Raw genomic sequence first — 13,679 nt, forward strand, 5'->3', positions numbered from 1 at the left:
GCTCGAGCAAGGGGATCACATCATGCGTCAGGTGAAAACTGTCAGGTCCCTGAGGACAGTACTCATCTATCTGAATAACCTCCCAACACTCCCCATCTGCTGAATGTTCTCCATCTAAGAGCATTGGGATAATGGACTCGGTGAATTGACACAAAATAGTGTCAGGGAGAGTATCTATTTGTTGAATTTTGACAACGTGATCCAGCAAAGCGAATGCTCTTTGCACCTCTTGTAGTTTAATCTTGGCTTTAACCCCTTTTAACAAAACAGTGTACTCTGGATCAAAACCATACCTGTCACAAAACTCCATTCTCTCTCTCTGCAAAGCAGTAGATGAATTCACAGATGTCTATGCATGTGCTTCAGGATAAAGTTAGTGATGCGCCCAGTCCCTGTTCGGGCGCCAATTTTTTTCCTACTACTTTTAGTTGTAACCAATACGTCTACTCACCAAAGAATGAGTGAAGCAATATGGATAACAGCAGAGGACAATTTATTTAGGGTCTGATGGCAATTTACCATCGGTGTCCAGCACTTTAAAGTTTTGATGGACTGGAGCACATCCGTCCTTAACATACACTCTTAAACATCAGCTTGATACTAATACATCAAAGGAAACTTAACCGACTCTAAGTGCAAATGTTTCAACCTGAACAACTTAGAACTTCCCTGGGATACAATACAAACAAAGACAAGAGGAAGTAAAATATATTTTCATCAATGGCCACTTCTAACCAGGTGGCAAGTGAATATATTGTGTAAAGAGTCTTTGTTCTCAGTCCTGGGGTTGTAACACCACAACCTCCTCAGTCTGTAATCAGAGAGTGTCTATTTGACAATAACCAAAATGTCTTTGGATAGTCTTTGCGAATGCAACAAAAAAAATAAAACAATGGTGTTAGCTGGCCAGCAAAATAAAGAGAGTATATGGCACTGAGTGCGGGCGTGTGTGTGTGAGTACTTCGGTCCAAATAATCGAGGTCCGGATGGATGAACGAATGGCAGCTGCCAATCCTTAATGGCACCAGCGAGACAGCCCGACAACGAGGCAGCACAGCAGTAAGGCAGTAAGGCAGCACAGCAGCGAGGCGTCTGGCAGGAGAACGAACAATAGTCTTTTTTTAAGGCTACTGCAGAAGGAGATATTCCCCGCTAGCTCACCCAAGCTTGCTCTCTGGCACAGCTACAAGCCATGTGAGCTCATAGCCCCTCCCGCTAGGATGTACTATCACAGTCGACTGTCGTAAAGCAGCCGCAAACCAATAGCAATAAAAAAAACTCAAAATCATTAAAGAACATTTTATAACTGAACACCCAATATAGATATATACATATATACTGAATATCAGATAACCAAAGTAACACTGGGTTACAATAGCAGCTGGGGGAGGACTATCCTCCCGCCTGTGAGTGCTTTGGCACGGGCAAGGTGCCCACGGCAGCACCGCTGCTTGTTGAGAGTAAGAGCGATACGCATTTTCACGTCAAAAAGTCGTCATAAATAAGTCTCCAATAATACCAGAAAAAGTCGCCAGATTTGTCGCTAGTCGCTTTTTAGAAAAAAAGTGGCTAAGGGGTCTGAAAACTCGCGAAATATAGCGACAAAGTCGCTAAGTTGGCAACACTGGTCTCGAGACATCCAACTCTAGCCGGAAGTGCGAGGCTGTGAAATGGGATGGTCTAGCCTTCAGATTTGCGTCACCGCTGTGTCGGTGGAGTTTAATAAACTTGGCCGTCTGCTTTTCACTGGGGGTCTGAAAACGATGAAGCCGGGAATCCGCTGCTCTCACCGGCTCGAGCGACCATTGAATCCCCCGGTTTGCTATCGAGTGGGTGGGTAACAGACGTCTCCGAAAACGTCGGCGCACTTTTGCAAATATGCGATGTTTTGATAAACCAAGCAGATATTTGAAATTTACACCGCCACTTTCTCGCCTGAAAATATGTTAAAAGTTTATTTTGTGACCCAGAAAGATTAATAAGACTAATTTTAAAACTTAGTAGCGGCCGCCATTGTTGGCAGCTGAAATTTGGCTGGACCGCGCTATGAATTCTGGGATATGGTGGGCCACGAAGGACACACCCAACCCATCCTTCAAATTCGGGGAAATGAAGGACGCATTTGTCGGCTGCATTTGAAGGAGTCGACGAATTGGGACAGCCTTCGTTGCCGGGCTGTGACGTAATCGGCCTTCAAATGCGGCCTCTGGAGGATGCAGCCGACGTTTTGGGACATAGCTACAGTGTACAGTCGAGTCTTAATAGCTTACTTACACCTGGGCTGTCAGGCACTGTTCTCGGCTGCAGTGGTTATTATTATATTTACATGCTTCCAGCTCCCGTTTCTGCTCGGTGACAGCTCATACTTTTCCACTCCCTTTTTCTCCCTCCTCGCGCTCACAGACACATAACGGGTATGGTAATTGTTGAGAAGGAAGTATTATGTTTTGTCATTTTTATTTATTATTTTGTCATTATTGGTATTACTGTCATTACTGTTGCATCATAATCATATAGCAAACATATGTATACAAGAGGTATTGATATTGCATTCAAATGTTTAAACATATTGGCACCCAATTAAGTTTTTATTACAAATCCAGAAGAACCACTTTAAATTGTTGAGTTGAATCTATAATTTTAAAGGCTTTTGAATGTTTTTATATTCTTATACTGAAGTCTTCAGTGGGTGAAGCACTCAAAGAGCAGGGACAGGAAACACGTCTGCAAGGCATGCTTTGCAGGAAGTGAAACCAGAAACTAGAGTCTGAATGAAAGCTAGTCTGAGGGGCAGTTTCGATGATGCTATTATTTTTATAGCTTTTGATTAAGCTTTCAGTAGAAGTTCTTGATTAAAACATTTATTCAGTAGAGTACACATACATAGTGTTGGTTCGATTATTACATACACGAGAGCAGCTTCTGTCTCTCTGTCTGGGGGAGGTCAGGAGATATTCGGCAGGTGAAATGGGGTGCGATGGTGGTTAGCACATAGACATACACGTAACCACACACACACTTAGTTAGAGGGATCACTGATAGGGGAAAGTTCAAATTGTTTTGCTTGGGGTTGCTTTTAGACTATATTAGGAGGAGCAAACATATTGACAGATCTGAGAAGAAAAACCTGTGTTATGAGAATGATTTTAATCTTTTATACATGATTGCATTTGAGCATATTAAAGAGCTGTGGCTCCTGGTCAGGTGAGGGTCAGAAACTCTTGGCAGGCGTTATGATCAGCCAATACAAGGTGAGGAGGACAGGAGCTCTGAAAGGAATTGCAACACACCTGCTTACATGACATACGCCTGGAGTTATTTTTATCTTTTATTACTTATATTCTTTAGAGCTAAGATTTAAGTTTTATCATTCATCACTTATATCCTTTTAAGTAAGTTTTAAGGTTAATTTAGGTTCGTTTTAAGTAAGTTTCCTTCATGGTTTGAGTAGCATCATTTGAGTGTGACATTTAGTCTAGAAGTCACACATAGTTCAGCTGTGTATGAGCGCAGGCCTTATGTCTGGCTAGGACGAGAGGTGTGAGGTGAGCTGGGGTGCAGGAGAGGTCATGACACGTACGCAGTACACAGCACGCACGCGCCCTCGCACGTGCACGCACACACAAATTAGATAGACTCATTTAGTAGGCAAGAGTTGAAATACGTTTTGCTATGGCTGCAAAGTCGGTGTGTACGTGTTAGTCTGTTTCAGGAAGTACACCAGATGTCCCAGAAGATAAGCGACAGCGAAGACGAGCTGGGGGAAGCACCTGGCTTCGACGCGAAGACGATGTTCTTTTAAACTATGTTAAAAGTCATTGTGGTTTTGGAGTGACGTATGCTTTGTTTGAGTCTGCCTGGTAACAGGAAGACTGCCAACCCTATAAGACCTTTGTTTGACGATTGTAAGGTAGTTCGACGCTGAAATCTGCACAGCGGTCGGACTCACACATGTGTTCATTAAAATCCCGTCTAATTGCACCCGCCTGGATCTGTGGTTATTTTTAGATTCCCCCTCAATATTTTTGAACCTTGACATAATCCATTCTCCCTGCAGCACGGACTACACTGCCCATAAGGCTACATTCTTTAGAGCTATGCCTGTAGCATTCCGCCTATTAGCTTAGCACAACAACAAAAAGGCGCTCTCTCACCCAGGAAACACACAGTCGCAGAGAGAGCGCGTCACCCTTTAACCATGGCAACCGTAACGCTGCCGCCTGGAACAACAGAGCGTAGCTGTCAAACAAAACCCAAACAGTCCTGACCCGCCACAATATGAAACCGGAAAGTACCGCTGTGTAATCCATTTATTTCAACAAAGTAACTGTATTCTAAATACCAACTTTTTAAACGGTAACTGTAACGGAATACAGTTACCCATATTTTGTATTTTAAATACGTAACGGCGGTACATGTATTCCGTTACTCCCCAACACTGTTTAATGATCATAATCTCATTTGAACATAGGTTTGATTTAGTGGAGTCAGTTGTTCCCATGCATCATTCTGTAAGTGTGAGAATGAACTAAGATTACAAAATATAAAGTGTCATTTATTTTTATTCATCACAGCATCCTAAACTTTGCTGAACTTTTTGAAATATAGAATGAACTCGCTGAGTGTTGACTGTCAAATTTCAAACATCCAAGTAAAGTTAAACTATTAAAGTTTAACTGGGTCAGACTTGTTACTGCATGCTGTAATCAAACATACCACACCCTGCATTGTCTGAACGGCTCTTAGTCACACTGTAGGAATATTTCTTTAGCGCCTCCCTCCACAGATGTGTCTGTATCAGGATGGGTCTAAACAACATGGTGTAAATGCAGTTGCTGGTGAGCCTCATTTCCTGTAGGAGGTGAACAAGAGCAGAGATCTGTTTCCCTTCAGAGCACAGAGGTTGTTTCTGTTCAGAGGAAGTCAGACTGTCTGACAGTCACTGAGAGACGGTGAAACGGCACAGCACATGAATCAAATGGATCAAACGAAATTCTGCTGTTCAGTCTGTTTGGATCTACTGAAGGATCCGGTGGCTATTCCCTGTGGACACAGCTACTGCATGAACTGTATTAAAAGCTTCTGGGATGAAGAGGAAAAGAAGAAAATCTACAGCTGCCCTCAGTGCAGACATACTTTCACAGCGAGGCATGTCCTGGTGAAAAACACCATGTTAGCAGATTTAGTGGAGGAGCTGAAGAAGACTGGACTCCAAGCTGCTCCTGCTGATCACTGCTATGCTGGACCTGAAGATGTGGCCTATGATGTCTGCACTGAGAGAAAATGAAAGCCTTCAAGTCCTGTTTAGTCTGTCTGGCATCTTACTGTGAGAAACACCTTCAGCCTCATTATGATGTGGCTCCATTAAAGAAACACAAGTTGGTGGAGCCCTCCAAGAAGCTCCAGGAGAACATCTGCTCTCGTCATGATGAGGTGATGAAGATGTTCTGCCGTACTGATCAGCAGTGTATCTGTTATCTCTGCCCTGTGGATGAACATAAAGGCCACGACACAGTCTCAGCTGCAGCAGAAAGGACTGAGAGGCAGAGAGAGCTGGAGGTGAGTCGACAAAACATCCAGCAGAGAATCCAGGACAGAGAGAAAGATGTGAAGCTGCTTCAACAGGAGGTGGAGGCCATCAATCAGTCTGCTGATCAAACAGTGGAGCACAGTGAGAAGATCTTCACTGAGCTGATCCATCTCATCCAGAAAAGAAGCTCTGATGTGAAGCAGCAGATCAGATCCCAGCAGGAAACTGAAGTGAGTCGAGTCAAAGAGCTTGAGGAGAAGCTGGAGCAGGAGATCAGTGAGCTGAAGAGGAAAGATGCTGAGCTGAAGCAGCTCTCACACACAGAGGATCACATCCAGTTTCTACACAACTACCCCTCACTGTCAGCACTCAGTGAGTCTACAGACTCATCCAGCATCAATATCCGTCGTCTGAGCTACTTTGAGGATGTGACAGCAGCAGTGTCAGAGGTCAGAGATAAACTACAGGACATTCTGAGAGAGGAATGGACAAACATCTCACTGACAGTCACTGAAGTGGATGTTTTACTGTCAGATCCACCAAAGCCAAAGACCAGAGCTGGATTCTTAAAATATTCATGTGAAATCACACTGGATCCAAACACAGCGTACAAACAGCTGTTATTATCAGAGGGGAACAGAAAAGTAACAGTAATGTATCAACAACAGTCTTATTCTGATCATCCAGACAGATTCACTGGATCGTGGTCGGTCCTGAGTAGAGAAAGTCTGACTGGACGTTGTTAATACTAAATACTTAATACTAAATACTTACTAACTACTTCCGGCGCCCCCCGTGTGCGGCAGCCTGTTACAGCAGCTCTGCTCATTCTGAGTTTCTTTCTTTCTTATCTTTTTCTTCTCATAATTTTTTATAACTAACGTATTAGTAATTAGACTCTGCAACCATGTTCTACCGTTTTGTGCTAGTTCTGGTCGTTTTCTTAGTTTTTTTCTACTTTTTCACCCGTGTCTGGGGACCCAGAGCAGGGATCCTTTGTTTACAGTAAGGATCAGCTGTTAGCGCTGCGTCCTACAGCGGTACTGCCGGCGGACAGACCCGACATTCCCAGCGAGCTGAGGAGGAAAAGACGGGGGTGTCGTGCTGGGAAGGAGCGCCGTCGCCCGAGAAGGAGACGTTATCGACCATCTCTTCCTTCTGTAATTATTGGAAATGTAAGATCTTTGCCCAATAAGATGGATGAGCTCACGTCGCTAACCTGGTCACAGAGGAGTACCGGCAATGTAGCATCATGATGCTAACGGAGTCGTGGCTAACACCGCTAACTCCGGACACGAGCGTGACACTACCGGGATTCCAGCTGCTGCGAGCGGACAGGACGAGAGAGAGCGGTAAGAGGAAAGGAGGGGGACTGGCAGTGTTTGTGAATGACAGATGGTGTAACCCTGGGCACATCACTGTAAAAGAACAACTCTGCAGCAGAGACATTGAGCTGTTAGCCGTTAGCATGCGTCCGTACTACCTGCCCGGGAATTCTCGCATGTTATCGCGATAACAGCGTATGTCCCCCTCGCCAACGCGTGGATGAAGCCTGTGACTCTCTCCACTCTGTGGTCAGCAGACTGCAAACACAATCTCGAGAGCCCTTCTCATAATATCAGGGGACTTCAATCATGCCTCACTGGACTCCACACTGCCCACCTTCACCCAGTATGTGACCTGCCCAACCAGAGACAATAAAACACTGGACTTACTGTATGCCAATGCAGAAGAGGCATACAGTTCATCACCTCTCCCTCCCTGGGCAGATCTGATCATAACCTGGTGCACCTTGTCCCTGTGTATGAGCCCTTAGTGCGCAGGGAGCCACCAGCCACCCGCACAGTGCAGAGATGGTCGGAGGAGAGCGAGGAGGCTCTTAAGGATTGTTTTGAGTCCACTGTGTGGGAGGTGATCTGTGACGACCACGGAGAGGACATCGACAGCCTTACTACATGCATTACTGACTATATTAATTTCTGTGTGGATAACACCGTACCTACCAGGACTGTACGGTGTTTCTCCAACAACAAACCTTGGATTACCCCAGAAATTAAAGCTGTCCTCAAGCAGAAGAGGAGGGCCTTCAAATCCAAAGACAAAGAGGAGTTGAAAAGGGTGCAGAGAGAGTTGAGGGGACTGATAAGGAATGGGAAGGACAGCTACAGGCAAAAGATGGAGAACCAGCTTCAGCAAAACAACGTTGGTGAAGTCTGGAGAGGCCTCAGAACCATCTCAGGCCACAAACATCAGAACTCTCTGCCTGGGAGGGATGTGAGGTGGGCAAATGAACTGAATCATTTCTTCAACAGATTTGATTCAGCCATGAGGCAGTCTCCAACATCGGCTGCAGACTCACCCACCCCCACTGCTGCTGTTCCACCTCAGACACTTCACACCTCCTCTATTCACCCTGCTCACTCCTCCCAACCCCCAACAACAGCATCCAATACACACTCAACACAAGGCTCCAGCCTGTCTCTCTCAACCACCCAGGTTAGGAGGGAACTGAGGAGGATTAAAGCCAAGAAGGCAGCGGGTCCAGATGGCATCAGCTCGAGGGTCGTCAGGTCCCGCGCGGACCAACTGTGTGGGGTGATGGAGCACCTCTTCAACCTGAGCCTGAGGCTGGGAAGAGTCCCACAGCTCTGGAAAACCTCCTGTGTTGTTCCAGTGCCAAAGACTTCACGCCCAAGGACCTCAACAGCTACAGGCCGGTGGCTCTGACATCCCACCTGATGAAGACCCTGGAGCGGTTGGTCCTGGCTCAGCTTTCGCGCCTTGTGAGCTCATCACTGGACCCACTTCAGTTTGCCTACCAGCCCGGCATTGGAGCGGATGATGCCATCATTCACCTCCTACATCGTTCCTCGCTCACCTGGAGACCGCTGGGAGCACTGTGAGAATCATGTTCTTTGATTTCTCCAGTGCCTTCAACACTATTCTTCCCTCGGTTCTGAAGGACAAGCTGGAGAACTCTGGAGTGGACCATCACCTCACTACCTGGATTCTGGACTACCTCACCGACTGACCACAGTATGTGAGGACTCAGGGCTGTGTGTCGGACAGGGTCGTCTGCAGCAGCACGGGGCCCCACAGGGAGCGGTTCTGGCTCCGTTCCTCTTCACCATCTACACTGCAGACTTCTCCCACAACTCCACCCAGTGCTTCCTGCAGAAGTTCTCTGATGACTCTGCAATAGTCGGCCTGATCACTGATGGGGACGACAAGGAGTACAGAGGACTGACTCAGGACTTTGTGACTGGTGCCAGCTGAACTACCTCCAGATCAATGCCAGTAAAACCAAGGAGCTGGTGGTAGACTTCCGCAGGCACAAACATCCTCCACTGCAACCACTGAACATCCAAGGTATGAACATTGAGGCTGTGGACAGCTACAGGTACCTTGGTGTTCATCTGAACAACAAACTGGACTGGACTCATAATTCAGACGCCCTCTACAGGAAAGGGCAGAGCAGGCTGTACCTGCTGCGGAGACTCAGGTCGTTTGGAGTGGAGGGCCCACTCCTGAAGACCTTCTATGACTCTGTGGTGGCCTCAGCCATCTTTTACGGTGTGGTCTGCTGGGGCGGCAACATCTCTGCTGGGGACAGGAAGAGACTGAACAGGCTGATCCGAAGGGCCAGCTCTGTTCTAGGATGACCTCTGGACCCAGTGGAGGTGGTGAGTGACAGGAGAATGGCGGCTAAGCTGTCATCCCTGTTGGACAACATCTCCCACCCCATGCATGAGACTGTGACAGCACTGAGCAGCTCCTTCAGTGGGAGACTGCGGCACCCACGGTGCGAGACGGAGAGATTTCGCAGGTCTTTCCTCCCCACTGCTGTCAGACTCCACAACAAAGACTTTAACTGATCAAACACACACATGTGCAATAACACGAAGTGCAATAATCTTCCTGGCATTGTTGTATTTTTTACTCAGTTGTATATAGCATTTGTATTCTATTTTTATCTTATTGTATATTTTATTCTATTTTATTCTACTGTATATAGTATTTTATTTTATTCTATTCTGTACAGTTGTGTACTGTATTTATTCTTATTTTATTTTATTTTAATTTTTGCTTCATAACTTTTGCACTGTCCACTTCCTGCTGTGACAAAACAAATTTCCCACGTGTGGGACTAATAAAGGTTATCTTATCTTATCTTACTGGGAGGTGGAGTGGAGAGGGGGAGGAGTTGATGTAGCAGTCGCATACAAGAATATCAGCAGAGCAGGGAGTGATTGTAGATTTGCACGTAATGATAAATCTTGGTCATTAGAGTGTTACAACAACAGTTATACATTTTTGTACAACAACATCCAAACTCCTGTCTCAGGTCCTCGTTCCTCCAGAGTAGGAGTGTACCTGGATCACAGAGCAGGTATTTTGTCCTTCTACAGCGTCTCTGAAACCATGACTCTCCTCCACAGAGTCCAGACCACATTCACTCAGCCGCTCTATGCTGGACTTTGGCTTTACTATAATTATGGAGACACTGCTGAGTTGATTAAACTGAAATAGACTGAAGTCTTTCATATTGTGGGTTTAAATCTGTATTTTACTTTCATTTTATTTTCTCTCCATCATTTCTGCACAGAGATCAGCTGTCAGTCAAACATTATGGGTGGTACCTCCACATCTTCTAGTTGTTCTCTTGATGTTTCTGAGTTTTTAAAGGAGATCTTTCCTGTGACTGTTTATGGAGGCTATCACTGCTCATCATCATTTTGATTTACTAAAATATTTCTCCACATGAAAATGTAAACTTCTCTATCCTCTAAATGTTTCTGGAATATTTGTATTGAAAAATGTCGACATTTCTCTTTATGAGTATGGCAGACCATGTGTGTGTGTTTGTGTTTGTTTTTGTCAAAATCATCAAACAAATGAGGAAAAACTGTGATTTTAATGAATGAATTCATATATTGTGTTGATGTTTTGTTGTGTGAATAAACTGGAAGGTTTAACTATAAATCAAACGTTGAACAAAGTCTTTTCTTCTGTCTTCATTCCAGGATCTCACTCAAATCTGATGCAGAAAATATGAAACTAATCTGAGAGAATAACTGAAGCAGTTTTCCTCCTGAAGCATCACAAAGTTCAGAGTTCAAGTTTAGAGCAGAAGATTCAGCAGTCGCTCTGTCACCTTTCAACTTTCTTCACTAAAACAGCTTCATTACAGAGAAACAAGTCACATTTTCTTGATGTTCTTAAGTCCTTTAAAATGTTTGTAATGGTCCTTGAATGCAGCATCAGTGTCGCAGGTTTAAAAGGTCACTTTCTGTTGTGTTCAAAGATTTCCTTCAGATATGGTCTTTAATCAGTAAAGCCAGTGATACAGCAGTGTCATTAGCTGTGTTATTGGCACCAGGCTGTGTTTATGTATGTATTTAATTCTGTCTGAGGATGTCTTCAGCATGAAATGATCATTTGCTCAGCTGCTGTGTCTCATCTCTTATCAGACATTGGTTGGAACAGAGTTTTGTTGCTGACCATCTGACAAGAGGGTGAAGAAAAGCTTCAGGCTTCATTTGGACACTACGTTGGACAGAAGTCTCCACAAAAATGACTCAGAAACACAAATATTATTAATGAAAGTCCAAATGTCAAAAAGGGGTCATACATGATCCTGAGAAATGTCCTTGAACATTTGAACATGAGTCAGAGGGTTGTCAGGTTTCTACACTGCATCGTGGCATCAAGCCTGAGATGTGTGTGAACAAGTATGGAGGACACAAATGCACAGACGCAGTCGAGCTGTTTACTGCTGATGAGGAAGGAAAATAGTCTGTTGGATATTAAAGCAGCATTTATTAGAGTAAGAACAGATACTTGTGTCCTTCATTTGATCCCCGTCAATTTACAGAAGACTTAAGGACCCTTTGACTTCTAACATACAGCTGCATGTTTACAATTTTATTATTTATTTATTTATTTCTAGCAAAGCGAGACTTTACTGATTAAAGACATATAATCAGACATGTTACTGTTACTCTGAAAAAGACTCACATAAAGCAGATTTATCTCAAGCAAACATCAAGATACATCCTTCATGGCTTAAAGTTGCATTGGGACTCTTTCGCCATCTGGTGGTTGTAACAGTTATGACAACTGTTCCTGCATATATGTCCCTCCTCAGTGTGAAGAAGACTGGACTCCAAGCTGCTCCTGCTGATCACTGCGTGTTCCTCCTGTGTCTAAAATCTATTTCCATTATGAATCAGGAAACTGTTTGCACCAATCATAAAGGCAATAAAATACGTCACACACTAAGAAATAACAAAAAGGAATTGTGGATTTCAAGGAGATTTTTCCCTCCTTTTTTGAAATCATAAGAATACAAACTAATGCAAGACTGTCATGTTTTCATAACTTTGTAGAGACACTGTTCTGTTGTATTCTAGGACATCAGTCACTTTTTAAATGCATGCTACTCCCCTCCTCCTCCTCATCATCATCATCATCAGCACCCATGACCTCCTTTTTAGTCTTTGTTTTGTTATTTTCAGAGTTCAGGAGACGTTCTTATGGGATTTCCACAGTGTACAAGTACTGTTTAGACCCTTTACCTAAAAGAAAAGAGTAAAGTACAAAGTAGATTCACTCACTGCAGGAAAATAATGCCTCAATCTGATATATTGTCTTATATGACAAACTGAAACTGATGCATCAAAGTGTAAGCAGCATTTTGCTGTTACAGCTGGTCTAGATGGAACTGATCTGATCTCCTTTATGTACAGGTAGATATCCAGTGGGTTTGCTAAGGGTCACAGATTAGGGGCTGTGTGAGATGTTTAATGGGAAAGGAAATAAAACCATTGTTCCAGACCTGCAGCTAAGATACTCGAGTATCTTCAAATATGAAGCTGAGTATTACTTCCATACTTTCCTCCACTGCTGATGACCTTGTTACCTGCTGCTCCCTGTTAATGATCAGCCTCAGTTCTGATAGTAAACTGTTGGCTCTCGTTCTGTCAGGTTGTTGCTCAGTGACGTCTTGTTTTCATTTTCCTTCTTCTTCAAATGTGTCTTCCTTTAACTCTTTGCTTTTGTTTCTGCTCCAAACACCAAATGATACACGTGCTGCACCTCTGATGGTTTGTCAGAGAGCAGAACAATTTACATTACAGAGAATATTTTACAGTTGAACAGAAACTTTAAATGCATCATGTGTTTCCCATTACTGGCTGACTTGTCCGTGTCTTTTGAAAGGTGATAGTTGTGTATCTTTAATCAGTTAATGCAATATGCTTGACTGAAAGAGCCATCCATTCATGCCGAATCTGACCCACGAGCCTTATGTTTGACACCCCTCATTTATACCTTTTCTCTGAAAGAACAGATTCAATTATAGTGTGGATTCTCTCACCACAAGAAAAATCATGAATGTGATAAATTGTGTCATATCTGACCTCTAAGCATCATTTTAACTGTCACAACTGGTGAAGATGGAGCTGAACTGACCAGCAGCATGTATAGTTAGATCTTTACTGCTTAGCAAATGTTCACAGATAAATATCAGCGGCTGTGAGATTTTTAATCGGAGTGAAAAAAATGTTACAGTTTCTGGAAACTTGACTTTGTTTGAGTTTCTAAAAATTCATTTACATCTGAAGTGTTGCTGAGCAACAGCTGCTTTTTGTGAGACGGAAAAACAAGTTGTTGTTGTTTTTTTATTTAAAACTTAACCTGAAGGTTGTGCCACAATTTCAGCTGCAAGAAGTGCAAAACAGCACATAAGTAGAAAAAATTATTATTGATTAAAGTCCCTGAAAGTATAAAGGACAGTTTTACATGTACTTGGATACTTTCAGCTACTCTGCGTGACTTTTGTACCCTGCTGCTCCTGTTAATGATCAAACTCTGACTGACAGTAAACTGTTGACTCTCATTCTGTCACGTTGTTGATCAGTGACGTCTTGTTTTCAGATGTCTGCCTTTAACTTTTTGGTTTTGTTTACTGAGTAATATACCAGGTGTTGAAGCTCTGATGGTTTTTCAGAGAGGAACAACTTTTATTGCAGAGAACATTTTAAAACTCAACATAAACTTAAAATGAATTATATGTAACACATTGTTGACTACTTTAACTGTGTTTTTAGGATCTCTATCTTCCTGTATTATCTGTACTTGAAGGACT

At 43.6% G+C, this 13,679-nt stretch overlaps 1 pseudogene; it reads left to right on the plus strand.

The window, feature by feature from the left end:
- The first annotated feature begins 4,936 nt into the window (after positions 1-4,936).
- Positions 4,937-10,473, plus strand: LOC120436837 (annotated as a pseudogene).
- The last annotated feature ends 3,206 nt before the right edge of the window (positions 10,474-13,679 follow it).

This window comes from Oreochromis aureus, unplaced genomic scaffold (genome assembly GCF_013358895.1).
Source record: "Oreochromis aureus strain Israel breed Guangdong unplaced genomic scaffold, ZZ_aureus HiC_scaffold_245, whole genome shotgun sequence".
In the NCBI taxonomy this organism is placed as follows: Eukaryota; Metazoa; Chordata; class Actinopteri; order Cichliformes; family Cichlidae; genus Oreochromis; species Oreochromis aureus.